Below are 15,360 nucleotides of genomic sequence, written 5' to 3'. Positions count from 1 at the left end.
ACTTCAAAATACTAAGATTTAAAAAAATGAAAATTTCAAGAAAACTGATAGAATTGTAAAGGATTATCTAGTAAGTGAGGTGATCAAGTCTCAGAAAGAAAAAACTTACATTCTCTCTCCTGTATTGATCCTAACATGAGTGTGTGTGTGTGTGTGTGTGTGTGTGTTAACAAGGGTTTGGGAGAGTGGGTATAGATTGTGAAACTAGGCAGGAGCCTGAGAGGGAGAGGCAAACCAGGAGCACTGAGGAAGGGTGGGGGTGTGAAAGTAGGAAGAGTCTACTGGGGATGGGAGGCACAAGACGAGAGAGTGGGGAAGACACGTTGGTAGAGGAAAAACAAAAATAATTACCTTTAAAAATACATAATAAAACCTAACCCTTCATAAGCTAATAAATTTTCAAAATGAACAAATAGATTAACCATCTTAAATGTAGCCAGGTCAAGTATGCCACGCTTATATTCCTAGCCCTGGGGAATGGGGAATGGAGGTTAGTGAGTGCTTGGGGGAAGGGAGTCACAAGTTCAAAGCCCTCCTGGTCGAAACAGCAAGATGTTGAAGGAAGAAAGAAACCAAAACTTCATGTCATCTCACACCCTCTTACAGGCTTCTAATTAAATTATAAGATATGGTGTCTTATGTCTAGTGAAATATCAAACAGCTCCTTTGTTTATCTATGCTGATTGCAGAAGCTTCACTATAGAGAAAGTCATACTTACGGAAATAATCTTAATAACGCTCTCAGGAAAGATGACTTTCAATGATGGAGAGTTTACATAAGCCACTAAGCAAACATTGCAGCAAGCTAACCCAGGTAGTTAAATAAACAATTAATACTGACCATGAAAGATAATCATGGAAAATGGAAGATAATTAAGAAATGGAAGTTTGAGCTCTTCAAAACAGGTATTTACCTACAAATTGGTATATGTATATATGGATATATGTTGCATTTAAAGAAATAGACTGACTATCTTCCTCTAGACAAAAGATTCTTGTTTCATGCTTTAATATTTGTTGGTTTTCTCAGACCATTATTTTAATATTTCATCAGAAAATTCTTTTCCCCTTAAGCATGTACTTTTTCTATTATATTCTAGTGTATACCCAAGGCTGAAAGCTCTTATGGAAGGTTACAGCTCTAATCTTTGAAAAACATGATAAGATATATAATTTACTGCAATTCACTTTATTATCAAATTCACAAGAATATATCAAAGGCATGAAATGAGGTCTCCCGATACATATGCTACAGGCTCAGCCTCCTAAGTTGTCTTACCAAAAACTCAAGGACAAATTATCCACAGAGCAGAAAGAGACTGAACTAGAAGTCAGCTGGCTTCTAGTTTTCTACCTTATCACCCTGTAGCCGTGAGACTGGGGCCAATTGCTTCTCTTCCAAGGCCTCTGCAACAAATGGTCACCTCATTCCTCCAGCTCTTAACTTGTAGTCTATGGGATAAAAGAAAGAAGTTGTATTAGCAGTAGAAAACTCCAAATGAGCTAAAAAACTGCAAGCTCAAAGTTCAGTTGAGGATATGTGTGGCACTACATGACAGGTCGCTGGCCAGACACCTCTAATTAGTTGGAGTGGAGGGGGAAGGGCGTGCTCAGTCCAGGGTCTGCCACGCAGTGCTGCTATTTCATGAATTTTATAATTCCACCTAGACATAGCTAAGCTCTGAAACTTCTTTTGTATGTGGTAAAAGATTTGTGAGCCAGAATGCCAATCTAATAACCTACCCAATAGGGGCAGATATTTATAGTGTCTGAAGCACTCTTTGTAGCTATTTAGAGTGCCGGTTCCTATTATTAAAGGTAACTAGAGCCCTGAACCAGTCAACAAAATGCTAGTCTGTGCATACAAAATTAGTTAGAGCTGAGCTGGTGCTAAGAGAGCAAGGAATCACATAGAAACTTCCAAGGTCAGACTAAAGAAAGTGGTTTACTTAAGTTGTATTTAATTTTTAATTGTGTGTGTATGTGTTTGTGTGTGTATGTATATATATATATACATGTATGTATATATGTATATATATACATGTATATATACACACACACACACACATGTATGTAGTAGGTGCACTCAGAAACCATATGAAAGGTATTGGATCCCTGAAGCTGGAGATACAGGCAGTTATGAGCTGCCCAATATAGGTGCTGGGAATCCAACTCAGGTCTTCTACATGAGCACTCAACCACTGAACCATCTCTCCAGACCAAGAAAGTGTTCTTAACCAAGGGTTTGAGATATCAGCCTGGGCTTCAAGAGATCTATAACCTTGTGAAAATTATATGCAAAACTCCCTAAAATCATGGCTATCTGCATGATTCTTCCAAGAAGAGCATCCATTCTTAAGCTTCTTGAGGAGTCTGTTATCTTCAAATCACTCTGGAAACACTAAGAAACACTGAAGAATCAATGCAAGCTAGGAAAGGAGGAGTTTGAAGTATATCTGAAGAGTCAGCTAAGGAGCCAGAGCTGAGTCACAGGGTAAAAATAAGGAAAAGGCAAGCAGTGGCCTGGTCCAGTCCACATGGGATGCTACTGCGCTGATTTCAAAGATCCCATCCTTTAAGAGTCATGCCCATAAGTCGACCACAATAACTCAAGGGCCCCCAAAAGAGGCCTTGCCCACATGTAGAGTTCAAGGCCTGCTAACTCTCCAGGGCAGAGCTCACGTAGCTCTTTCTGAAAAGTGCATACACTTCTGCAGGATTGCTCACATTCAGAAATAAGCATCCAGTCCAGCTCCAATGGCAATGGAGCTCACAAACAACTCCTCTAATTGAGCACTGTCCTTCCACATTGTCTTCTCTTGATTTTCCCATGGGCAGAGGAATACCTCACGAAGAGAAGATGAGTGTTGGTCCCAGGAAATCAATAGAAACACATCATAATTACTTCATGAATGGTTGATCCACTGGGCTAAGGTTTAATTCATTCAGATTAAATTAAATTTAAATTCCATTTTAATTAAAGGAGCTACATTTCAAGTAGTCAATAGACAGACGCAGCTAGTAGTTACTGTACTAGACAACATATTTATAGAACACTTCCATCCTCACAGGAAATTCTTATCTATATAATCCACCACTAAACTCCACGACACCAACATTTTATAATAGGGATTCAGAAAGAGAGTCCAAAATGGGCAGAAGTCACCATAAAGACCTTTGTGGAGGAAATGGGCCTCAGTGGAGCCTCGATGAATAAAATGAAGCATTGGAAAGATCATTTATTTCACTCAGTAGCCATGGTAAGAGCAAAGGTTAGAATCTGGCAAAGAAAATGGGTGCAGGCTTGGATGGAGCCTGGCACATACACGTTCATGGTGAATGGAGAATGCAGAAAGGAGGGTGAACGCCTATCAGTAGAAAGGGGAATGAATGAGTGCTAGTACAACAGAGTTAGGAAGTCTGGACAAAGACTGCACAAAGACCTCAGGATCTGGCACAATGAAGCAGGTGTGACAATGACAGCTATGAACACTTACCATCTCTTATTTAATGCTTCCTGTGTTTCCACGCTCTGTATCAAGAGATTCATATAAATTATTAAATGTAAATTATTAAATGTACTCCTAATAGCACAAAGAGGTAATTATCTTGAACTCTGTGATAAGAGTGACAAAACCTGAGGACTGGGGACATCGCTCACGGTAGAGCACTTGCCTACCATGCGAAAGGTCCAACCTATAGGACTGACAAAAAGACAGAACAGCAAAAGCTGGCATTTGTGGAATTTAAGTGACATAGCATGGCCATGGTAAACTGTGTCTAAAACCAAGGTCACAAAGTTTTTACCCTCCTCTTCGCCTCTCCCGCCTCTCTTCCAGATACTTCTGTTTTTGAGGTGGTGTTTGTCTCTGTTTTTTGCAGTGCAGATGTGCAATTCCCAAGGCATTTCTTCCATTTCTTTCCTTTACACTCGTCCAGTGCTTCTAGCAGAGACTCCTAAAAAGTTAAGAATGCACGGTTCAGTAGAAGCCAGAACATGGCAGGAAGAGGCAAAGGAATGACAGGAAATTACCCAGTCCGTGAATGAAAGGTATGGAGGACAAAGAGGTTGGTTGTTTTTTGTTTGTTTGTTTGTTTGTTTAACAAAGAGGCCTCAATGGCTTTTCAATTGATGACTAAGCCTAAAGTTGTCTCCCTGGCCTTAGAGCGCCATCTGCCTATAAGGTGTGCAGGGCAAGGTTCCTGACCCTGTGGGCTTCTGCTATCTCTGTGGCTTCTGTCACTTTATTCCTCCAAGAAAATTGTTTGCCATTCTCTTCTGCAGGCTTGGGTTTCAGAGTTCATACATATGGAATTACACACACACACACACACACACACACACACACACACACTTTTAATCACAACTACAATTCAGCTGACTGCTCCTGGTGTATCCATGACGTAGATTGGAACAAAGGATTTTGTTGGAACACAGGAGAGAAGAAAACCAACATGCACGTTCACGCTATTCTGCTTTTTCTATGAAAATAGCATACTTTATTAAGCTAACAAAGCCTAACAATTCATCTATAATATTATAGATAAAATTGGTTACAGTGTTTAAAGCAAGATTTAAGGAAATACATGTACTTCATTACTACCTTTTCTGGTAATGCCTCACTGATTGGTCTAACCCTGGCATTTGTTCAACAACTAAACTAGAATCCAACCTGTGCCTCTCAGAGTTAAAATTCTGTGTGGGGCTGATACCCAGTTTTGTCTTTAGGGCATTAAAGATTTTAACACCAACAAATAGTCACATGGTTTCTTTTTAGCTTTTCACAATGTCAGCTGCCTTCACACAGCTTATCAGGAAGAAGGTGCTCCGCTGCAGTCAGCAGTCAGCGTTCCAATTAACAGCCTTGCTGTCTAATCACTCTGCTATGCTACATGACAGAGACTGACCTTCTACCCCACCCCACCGCCAGCAGCCAAGAAGAATATGTGACCAGAATCCACCACATGATATCTGTAGTATGGGACATACACACACATACACACAACACACAACACAATATACACCTATATACACATATAATAGACACACAATATATATATGCATATAATACACACATATACACACAATATACACATATATATAATACACATGTACATGCAATATACATCTATATATACATACAATACACACATACATACACACACACACATATATAAAATATACACATATACAATATGCACAACACACATATAAAATACACACACACAACTTTTCTGCTCTTCTAGAAGGAGAGATATGATCCAACTCGGGGAAAGACCTTCTCTAAAGAACCACTGCATCTTTCCATGACAGTTAGATGTTTGCCTATTGTTTATTGCTTGTTTATTTAGTAAGAGCTGAAGACTTCACCTGCATCATTGCTCTGTCTCCTGATAGTTAGATAAAGCAGCATTTTCGAGCCGAGATCAGGGGTTTTTCTACAGTACCTTATTTTTGTAGTTTGTCAGATGTAAAACATCCCATAGCTATATACAAAAACAGAGTCCAAATGTGTACATCATGGGAATCTGTTTTTCCCAAATTGCATGAGGAATGCTGCTTTTATCCCAGAAGCAGAACAAGGCGGGGGGGGGGGGGGGGGGGGGTGCCAAAGGTGGCTGGTAACTGTGGGAGTGTTTGGAGTTGGAAATGATCATTTTGCAACCACTGGGGCAAAAACTGGTTCAAGAGAGAGCAACGATGGTTGCTCAATCCTGAAGGGAATGTTGATGAGGAACAGAGCATGTGCATGGTCTGCAAGAGACCCCTTAAAGGTGGGTGATCCAAACTCCATCACACTGAGAGGCACATGACTCTGCCTCCAGATGTGCCTCAAAGGTGAGGCCTGGAATGCATATCCTGCATCTAAGCACACAGAAACATCAGACAAACCCAAAATGAAGAGCATTCCTTAAGGAAGAAGTCGTCTTAACTTCTTAAAAAAAAAAATGCCAACATCTTCAAAGACAAAAAAAAAAAAAAAAGGTACAGAAATGAAATGTTCCAGATTTGTAAAGACTAAAGAAACACAAGACAGCAGTGTCTGACACTAGACTGGATCCGTCTCTGGGAGTGGGAAGAGGATAAAGGACATTATTGGGTCAACTGAAAAAAGATGGAATTAGATCAAAGTGTTGTATCACTGTTCAACTTAATGAAATTGATAACTGTATTATGGTTAAAAAGTTATCCTTACTCTTAGGAAATGTGTACTGAGGTATCTGGAGATAAAAGGCCATAGCATATAAAACATTCACTGAAACTGTTAAGAAAAGTATGTGCGTATGTATGTATCAGAGTGTGCGAGTACAAGACAGTAATAAAACGATCAGCTAAATGTTTACCAGAGGTGGTGAGGAGAGAGAGCAGGAGAGTTTCCCGTGTCTAGTCTGTTCACCTTTTCTATGAGTTATTTCCAAGAAAAGTTTTACAGCAACAACAAACCAACAGAGAGAGACAAAGAGACAGACAGACAGGGGTGGGAAGAGAAGGAGGGAGATGGGAAGATGGGAGGGGGAGGGGAGGCCCCTCAAGGGCAGGGAGGACCAATCTGAATCCTCTGCCAGTGGCTGCTCTGGGTCACTGGCCCCCACCCCTGTACTCTGTAAGAGGAAAGTCACCATCTCTATCATCGCTACTTTGGCATCAGTTTCTCTTCCCATCTTTTTAATAAGTATCTTTAAAAACTATCTGAGTCAAAAATGAGCTTTTTTAAATTGTTGTCTTAAAAAAAAAAACCACTCTGTGGGGGAAAGAAGCAGAAAACATGCACACACAACCAAGTGAGACTGCAGGTAAACCCTCATCTTTAAATTACCAAGGGCAGGCAGGCAGGCAAGAGTGTTGAGCAGGTGGAGGTACTCGCCACCAAGCTAACAACCTGCGTTTAATCCCCAGAACCCACATCATTCAAGGAGAGAACCAATTCCTGCACGTTGTTCTCTGACTCCCACCCACATGCTGTGCCATGCACACACTAATACATATATACACACTCGCATACAGGTGCAAGCATGCACACACACACACACACACACACACACACACACACACACACAGCAGAGCAGAGGGAGTTAAATTACCAATAGTTTTGCAATATCATTCTGGCCAGTACCATCGATTGTGCCCACCTAAAGTTACTGCCCTGTAGTTTACTTGTTCTAAGTCAGTGTGGTTTCACCGGTTTTTTTCCTCAGTAGTTAGAGGCTAGCTTCACAGACAACCATATGACCTTCCTAGAAGATACCATTAGCCTCAAATTCACTCTGCTTCATAAAAATGATTTCTCTTTCCTCCAAGAGTTGAGTGTCACCAGTGGTCATAGCTGAGGCCTAGTTCCACAAGAACTAAGTGAGTGTCTATTATAATGTCTTAATGTAAGTTGATGGCACTTTTGCCTGACCCATGAATTGTGTAAGAATAAATGACTGTTTGACTGATTATAGTTCTTTTTATAGATTAAATTCTAAAATTACTGAATTCAACTTACGGTGTTTAATAGCAAATCTTTCCTGGAGCTGGGGCAATGGCTAAGACAGTATAGTGCTTGTTGAATGAGTATAAGGTCCTGAGTTCAAATTCCCCAACACCCACATAAAAAACTGGGCACAGTTGCCCATGCCTATAATCCCTGCACTGGAGAAACAAAGAACAGTTTATGTGGCATGCTGATCAGTGAGCTCCAGGCTAATGAGAACCTCTGTCTCAAAATAAGATGGAGAGTCATGGAGGAAAACACTTGTCATCAACCTATAGCCTCCATCCAAACACACACACTTATGGACACCCACTCACCCACAAAACACTTTTGTCTGTAAGCTTGAAACATCGGTATGCTATTGAACCAATAAGGTGCCATATGACCTGTGGAGGAGCCTACTGCCCTCAGCTTACTGACATTGCAGAGAAGATAGGCACACCCCAGGGCACAACAACCTGTCAGTGCTACCTACCAGAGCCAAGCGTCACTTTGCCCACTTGTAAACATGCTCCTAAAGACACACTCAAGGTTCACTCATTCCCTGCCCCGTATCCACTGCCACATTTCTATATTCACCCACCCACACTCACCCCTTCACCACCATTACCAATACCACAGAAAAAAAAAACAGAGTGCTTTTTATACACTAGCAATGCTTAAGACCAGGGAGAAGCCTTTCCATCACAAAACTTCTCAGCCCCAATCATGCATGGTGCTCAATCTTAGTTCCCTGTGTGGTGCTCAATCGTAGTTCCCTTCAAGCTAGCTTTCTAAGATGTTATTTTTTTTTGTCTTTAGTCCAAGCTTAGTTTGTATTATAGCAACCTGAACAACTATAACAAACATATCTGTGGATAAAATAGTTCAAATACAAAAAAAAGTATAGGTCTGCTCACAGAACAGTACAAGGCAGGCATTCCCAGGCGAGAACTTCCATTCTGATTCAGGGATCTAGCCTCCTTCTAATTTGTGGCCACACTATCCTCTAAGTCCCATCATCCTTTCTGTCTATCTGACAGAAAGGGCAAGACCACAGAGAAGGCCCAGCTTCCTCTTAGAGGCCCCCGGCTCAGAAGGGGTACTGTTTAGGTATATTTTTATGATAAAGCGTGAAATTGAACCTCTTCCTTAGTTATCTCCAAGTTGATTATAGAGAAAAATGTAAAAGTTAAGACTACAATACTCAAGCTGGAGAGATGGCTGAGTGGTTAAAGGCACTTCCTGCTCTTCCAGAGGACACAGATTTAGTTCCCAGCACACACAGGACAGCTTTTGACCATCTGTAACTCCAGCCTGAGGATCTGTCACCCTCTTCTGGCCTCCAAGGGTGCCAGGCATGCATGTGGTGCATAGATATATCCATAGATAGATGCACCTACAACTAAAATAGATAAATCTTTTTACTGAAGACTACAGGGGCTAAAATGACGGCTCGGCAGCTAAGAGCACTGGCTTCTCTTTCGGGGAAACTGGGGTTTGTTTCCAGCACTCACAGTGCAGCTTACAATCGCAACTCCAGTTCCATATGATTTGATATCCTCTTCTGGCCTCTGAGAGTACCAAGCATGCAATTAACATACATGTGAGAAAAACACTCAAAACACATAAAAATAAATGTTTTTAAAAGCTGTTGGACTGGGCAATTTTTTAATATACAAAATCATATAAAAAAATAAATAGCGCTCATTTTTACATTTTTTATTTACTCTCTCTCTCTCTCTCTCTCTCTCTCTCTCTCTCTCCCTCCCTCTGTGTGTATGTGTGTGTGTGTATGTGTGTTTATGTGTGTGTGTGTGTGTGTGTGTGTAGTGATGACATGTGTGCCATGCCATTTATGTATGTCAGAAAACAACTTTTGGAAGCAGATTCTCTCCTTCTACCACATGAGTGACTGGGGCCAAACTCAGGTCAGCAGCACTGACATTAACCACTTTTACACTCTGAACCATCTCCAGTTTAAAAAAAAAACAAAAAAACCTTCTTCAAAGGACACCATCAAAAAAAATTTTAAGACAGCTTGGCATGGTGGGGTATGCCTGTAATCCTAGCACTTGAAAAGCAAAGGCAAGACTTTGCCCATGGTTTAAGTCCAACTGGGTCTACACAGGAAATTCTAAGCTATATCTCAATACTAAAACCCATTTCAAACTCCTAACCCCTAAAAAACATTTTAAAGAAAGAAGAAAATGATAAGACAACTCAAACATTATAGAAAACATATTTTCAAATAGTAATTCTAATAAGGAGCTTGTACCTACAATACACTAGGAACTCTTACAACCTAACAGTGAAAAGGCTCAGGGCCAGTAGGATGGCTCAGTAGAAAATGGAGCTTGCCACCAAGGCTAATGACCTGAGTTTGATCCCATGACCCACATGGTCTAGGGAGTAAACTAACTCTCACAAGCTGTACACACACACATACACACAAACAAACACATATAATAAAATTTTAATAAAGGCAAATAAACCTAATTTTAAAAGGGGCAATGGATCTAAGTAGATATTTTTCCAAAAAAGTTATACAAAGTTGGGACATGGGATATGGTTCAGTGGGTAAAAAAATAGTCGTTATACAAATCTAGTGAACTGAGTTTGATCCCAGAACCCATGTAAAAAGCCAGATGCAGTGGAGTGTTTCTGAACACATGCTCAATTCAAATCCATTTCACTATATCAGATCTTTTCTTTGAGGGGGCCAGAGTCTCATTATGTAGCCCTGGCTAGCCTGAAACTCAATTTGTAGATCAGGGTGGCTTTGAACTCACAGAGACTCACTTACCTCTGGCCTCCAGTTGCTATGATTAAAAGCATGCACCACCACATCCAGCATAAATCTTTTTTTAAGTTATATAAATGGTATGTGAATTATATTTCAATTTTTGAAAATAAAGTAGTAGCCCTTGGTGAGTTTCTGCTGTAGACAGATTTTAAATCCCTTTCATGCCTATGGATACCTGACTCTCACTGTTCCCAGTGATCTACAGCTGTGGTTCTCCATATGTGGACCCTGAAAGACTACCACAAAATCCCATGGCTCATTGCTTTGGGTATCTTTGTGTCTGTGTCTTTTGCCCACTGTGAGACCTTGAAGTTTTGTTAGCAAATTTTCTGGCCCTCTCCTACTAAATCATGAACTTTTGGGTAAAGTCCAATAACATGTATCTCAACAAGCTGTTCATGTGGCCTGATGCTCACTGAGGAGTTAGATTCATGGCCCACTTCTCTGGACAAAGAGAAATGTAAGATCTGTCTCCCTAGGACAAGTTTGGCTTTACAAATCCGTACCCTAGCTCCATGTTCTGGATATTAATGGCTCCTGTTCTTCATTTTGAACTCATCTGTTCTTTTCCATTCTTTATCTACACACTTAAGTCATGGCCTGCTCTGTATGTTGCTATCCACTCTTGCCTTCATGGTTTTCCTTCTCCATATGGTCAGCATGATAGAGTAAATACCCCAATATTGGGTTTTGGGTGAGAGTGCTGGGAGCCCCTACTTCTTAGTGTTGGGACCTTGAACACATAAACATCTCAATCTCCAGAGTATGTGTATGACTCCAGATTGCTATTGCCCTTTGGGTAATAGGTTCCTTTAAACTCCAGAGAAAGGAGACAGTTGTCAGGCCAGAATATGGACATTTTGGACCTCTGCCTGAATAACTTGGTAATAGCACCAAAATTGCATCTTCAATTCCAAGCTCCTACCAGCATAAGACTCGTCACATCTCCAGGATTATGGGATGCTCCCCCACTGACCATACACCCATCCCTCCCTGTACTCGTCACATCTCCAGGACTATAGGATGCTCCCCCACTGACCATACATCCATCCCTCCCTGTACTCATCACATCTCCAGGACTATAGGATGCTCCCCCACTGACCATCACATCTCCGACTATGCTCCCCACTGACCATACATCCATCCCTCCCTGTACTCATCACATCTCCAGGATTATGGGATGCTCCCCCACTGACCATACACCCATCCCTCCCTGTACTCATCACATCTCCAGGATTATGGGATGCTCCCCCACTGACCATACACCCATCCCTCCCTGTACTCATCACATCTCAAGGACTATAGATCCCCCACTGACCATACACCCATCCCTCCCTGTACTCATCACATCTCCAGGACTATAGGATGCTCCCCACTGACCATACATCCATCCCTTCCTGTACTCATCACATCTCCAGGATTATGGGATGCTCCCCCACTGACCATACACCCATCCCTCCCTGTACTCGTCACATCTCCAGGATTATGGGATGCTCCCCCACTGACCATACACCCATCCCTCCCTGTGAACCTATTTCATTCCCCCTCATCTGCAGTTGTGCTCTCCACACACTCATGGAACAACTAGGCTCATGGTCACTATGTGTTTTATGGAATTTGCTGAGAAATTCAAGAGCCCAGGCAGTTGACCTAGGGTCTCTGAGAATCAGTAGCAGAAACTGATGGCCTTATGGGAGCAGCTCCAGCCCTATTCCCCCACAGGCAAATAAGACCCTTAAATGATAATGATAGGTCACTCATGTGGGTTTACCTAGAAAAAATAGGTGACTTCTTCAAGTCATGTTAAATGTGCAGGCATGTGAGTGTATACAAGATATCCAGAGACACGAAGATAAATCTCTCTCTGGCTCCCTTCCTGAATCACAGAGCAGAACTAGAGGAAAACTTAACAACTGAAAACCCAGAGCTAAGTTATCAGAAAGCAAATTAAAGCTGCTGGGTATTTTTGTTGAAACATCTCTACCTCTGAAATCTAATTTCTTGCAACTTTCCATATAGGATCCTGTGTTGTATTATTTATAAGAAAATAATATTCTGCCCTCCCTTGACAGCATTTCCAGGCTGCAGAAACCACAGCAGCCATGGAGTAACAGAATAATTTTGGTAATGTTTCCATAGCTACCTTGCTTCGAAGTGAGGTTTATTCTGTTTTAAAGTCTACTGACCTATTCACATCCATATTTGAGGTATTTTCGATCTAATCCCTTACCTGCCTATTATTGTCTAATGTTCTTGTGATTTCTGTATTTAAGAGGCCCTAGATGCATAAATATGCTAAGCCTTCTAGTTACATGTAACAATATGATTTCCCCCTATTTCTTCCCATGTGTATTCATTCTTTCCCTGGCAATGCAGGCAAACCTGACAGGTTTTGGTAGTAAAGGCTGTTTAAGGTACACTGGTGCCCTCTTGTGGTCATTTTGGCTTTATGGTTTCCTTCCCAGAAGGCTCTTTTGCTTTTTACAAAAGGTTAAAAGCAAAGACCACCACAAAACCCCATTGTTTATTGCCTTGGGTGTCCTTGTGTCTATGTCTTTTGCCCACTGTAGACATAGGGGATCTGTCTAGGACAGATGACCTCCTCTGATTGGCAGTGTTACAGATCTCTGCTTTTTCCTCCAAAGCAGGCATCATTAAGGATTGCTGCTCTGGGTTAGTCTTTGGAAAATGACCTCAAGAAGATTACAATGGACCAAAAATCCCTCCTAAAGACGTGAAAATAAGAGAATCCATGGAACAAAAAGACAAGACCACTTCAACCAAGCACAGCCTATCAAAACAGTAGCAATAATGGGCAATACCATGTGTCTTTTCAGAAGTTAAAAACATCAGTTCAGTGCTAGCCCGGAAATCAAAGCAGAGAAATCAATAAAATTTTATTTAATTGCATGTGACTAATATTTATTCAATAAATAACTTTAAATGTGGTTAATGACAGCATTTGGGAGGTGAAAGCAGAAGGATCATGAGTTCAAGGCCAGCCTGTGATACAGAGAGCTCCTGTCTCGGAAAGCCAAAAGGAAGGGAAGAACAGAATACAATTCTAGCATTATCCAAGAGAACTTTCTGTGATGGCAAAATGTTCTATGTCCACATTACAACACACAATAACCACTCAGCTATGGCCATGTCTTGGTTTTGGTTGCTATTGCTGTGTTGAAACACAATGACCAAAAACAAGTTGGAAAGAAAAGTGCTTAGCTTTATACTTCCACATCCATAGTTCATCACTGAGGGAAGTCAGGACAGGAACTCAAACTTGGTAGGAACCTGGAGGCAAGAGCTAAGGCAGAGGGCCATGGAGGAGTGCTGCTTACTGGCTTGCTCTTCATGGCATGCTCAGCCTCCTTTCTTACAGAACCCAGGACTACCAGCCCAGCAATGGCACCACCCACAATGGTCTGGATTCTCCTCCATTAATCACTAATTAAGAAAATGTTGGGGCTGGAGAGATGGCTCATCCGTTAAAGGCTAGGCTCACAACCAAAAATATAAGAAAATGCTTGCCTACAGTTCAGTCTTATGGAGGCATTTTCTCAACTGGGGCTCCATCCTCTCACATGACTTGAGCCTAGGTCAAGTTGACATAAAATTAGCAAGCACAATTGACCTCTTGACAATTTGACACACAATACCTTTTAAGTCTTAACTTTTCTTTTTTCTTTTCTTTCTTTTTTTTTTTTTTTGGTTCATTCATAAGATCTCAGATTACTAAATATCACAAATATAAAACATATTACAAACTTAAAATTCCCAGTCCTTACCAATTCAAACACTTTAAAAGTTCAATCTCTGTAAAAAATAGTCTCTTAAAATCCAAAATCTCCCTCAAAATTTTAAAGTCAACTGTGGATACATATAAAATCAAAAAAAATAAGTTAAATACTTTTTTTTACTTCTTCAAGAGGGAAGAACCAGGGCATGGTCACAATCAGAACAAAGCAAAACCAAACTCCAACAGTGTAAATAAGTCAATGTGCAATATCTGGGATTCACTCACCATCTTCTGGCCTCCTCCAAGGGGCTTGGATCATTTCTCCGGCTCTGCTCTCTGCAGCACACACAGCTTGTCTTCTAAGTTCAGGCCAGCTCCACTCCAGGGCTGCTGCTATTCTTGGTGGTCATTCCACGGTTCTGGAATATCCAAAATGCTGGGGTCTTCTGCATCTGGCTGCACTTTTGCCAATAGTCTCTCCGGGGCTCTCTTCATGGTGCCAAGCCTCAACTTTCCTCCATGAACCCTTCAATCCTGGGACTTCCACTGCTATTCCAGCTACACCTTTCACCAGCGGCCTCTCCTGGGCCTCTGAAAGTGCCAAGCCTCAGCTGCTCTCCATGACCCCTTCATACCTTCAAAACCAGTACTGCCTGGGTGACTCTTACACATGACCAAGTTTGGCTATCAGCATAAGGTGCAACCTTGGCCACCTCTGAACACAGTTTGAAGGTGCTGACTCTAAGGAAACACTTCCCAGAAGATTTCACCTCAATGATGCTGGCCTCTTCTTTATCACAGCCAATTCTTAGCTCCAGCTGGCCATACACCACACATTCTTCACACAATGGCCCAATACAGTCTTTGCTTCCCTCTGAAACTTCACAAGCTGGGCATCCATTGGCTGCATTGTTTTCAACACTCTTGTCTTCTAAGCTCCAACAGAACAGCCCACTGAGCTCGCAACACTCAATGGCTTTTCTAGCTCAAAGTCCTTCCACAGTCCTCCCAAAAACAACATGGTCAGGTCTGTCACAGCAATACCTCACCATCCTGGTACCAATTTCTGTCTTAGTTTGGGTTATTATTGCTATGATGAACCACCATGACAAAAGCAAGTTGGGAAGGAACAGGAAGTTTACACTTCCACATCCATGGTCCATCATTGAATGAAGTCAGGACAGGAACTCAAACAGAGCAGGAACCTGAAGACAAGAGCTGATACAGAGACCTTGGAGAGGTGCTGCTTACTGGCTTTCTCAGGCTGTTTTTCTTATAAGAACCCAGGACTACCAGACTAGAGATGGCCCCACCCACAAATAGGCTGGGTCCACTCAAATCAATCACTACTTAAGAAAGTG

General features: G+C 41.5%; 1 long non-coding RNA gene across 1 annotated transcript; it reads right to left on the bottom strand.

Annotated features, from left to right (window-relative positions):
* On the bottom strand, positions 1-14,440 carry LOC119088431. Its single transcript, XR_005092102.1, has 3 exons — positions 14,285-14,440; positions 3,808-3,957; positions 1-1,452 (listed from the first exon to the last, which is right to left on the bottom strand). It is a non-coding gene; the product is annotated as an uncharacterized LOC119088431 (long non-coding RNA).
* Positions 14,441-15,360: the final 920 nt, after the last annotated feature.

This window comes from Peromyscus leucopus, chromosome 7 (genome assembly GCF_004664715.2).
Source record: "Peromyscus leucopus breed LL Stock chromosome 7, UCI_PerLeu_2.1, whole genome shotgun sequence".
Taxonomy (NCBI): Eukaryota; Metazoa; Chordata; class Mammalia; order Rodentia; family Cricetidae; genus Peromyscus; species Peromyscus leucopus.
Note: the sequence above shows the minus strand (reverse complement) of the source record. Positions and strands in the feature narration are given on the sequence as shown.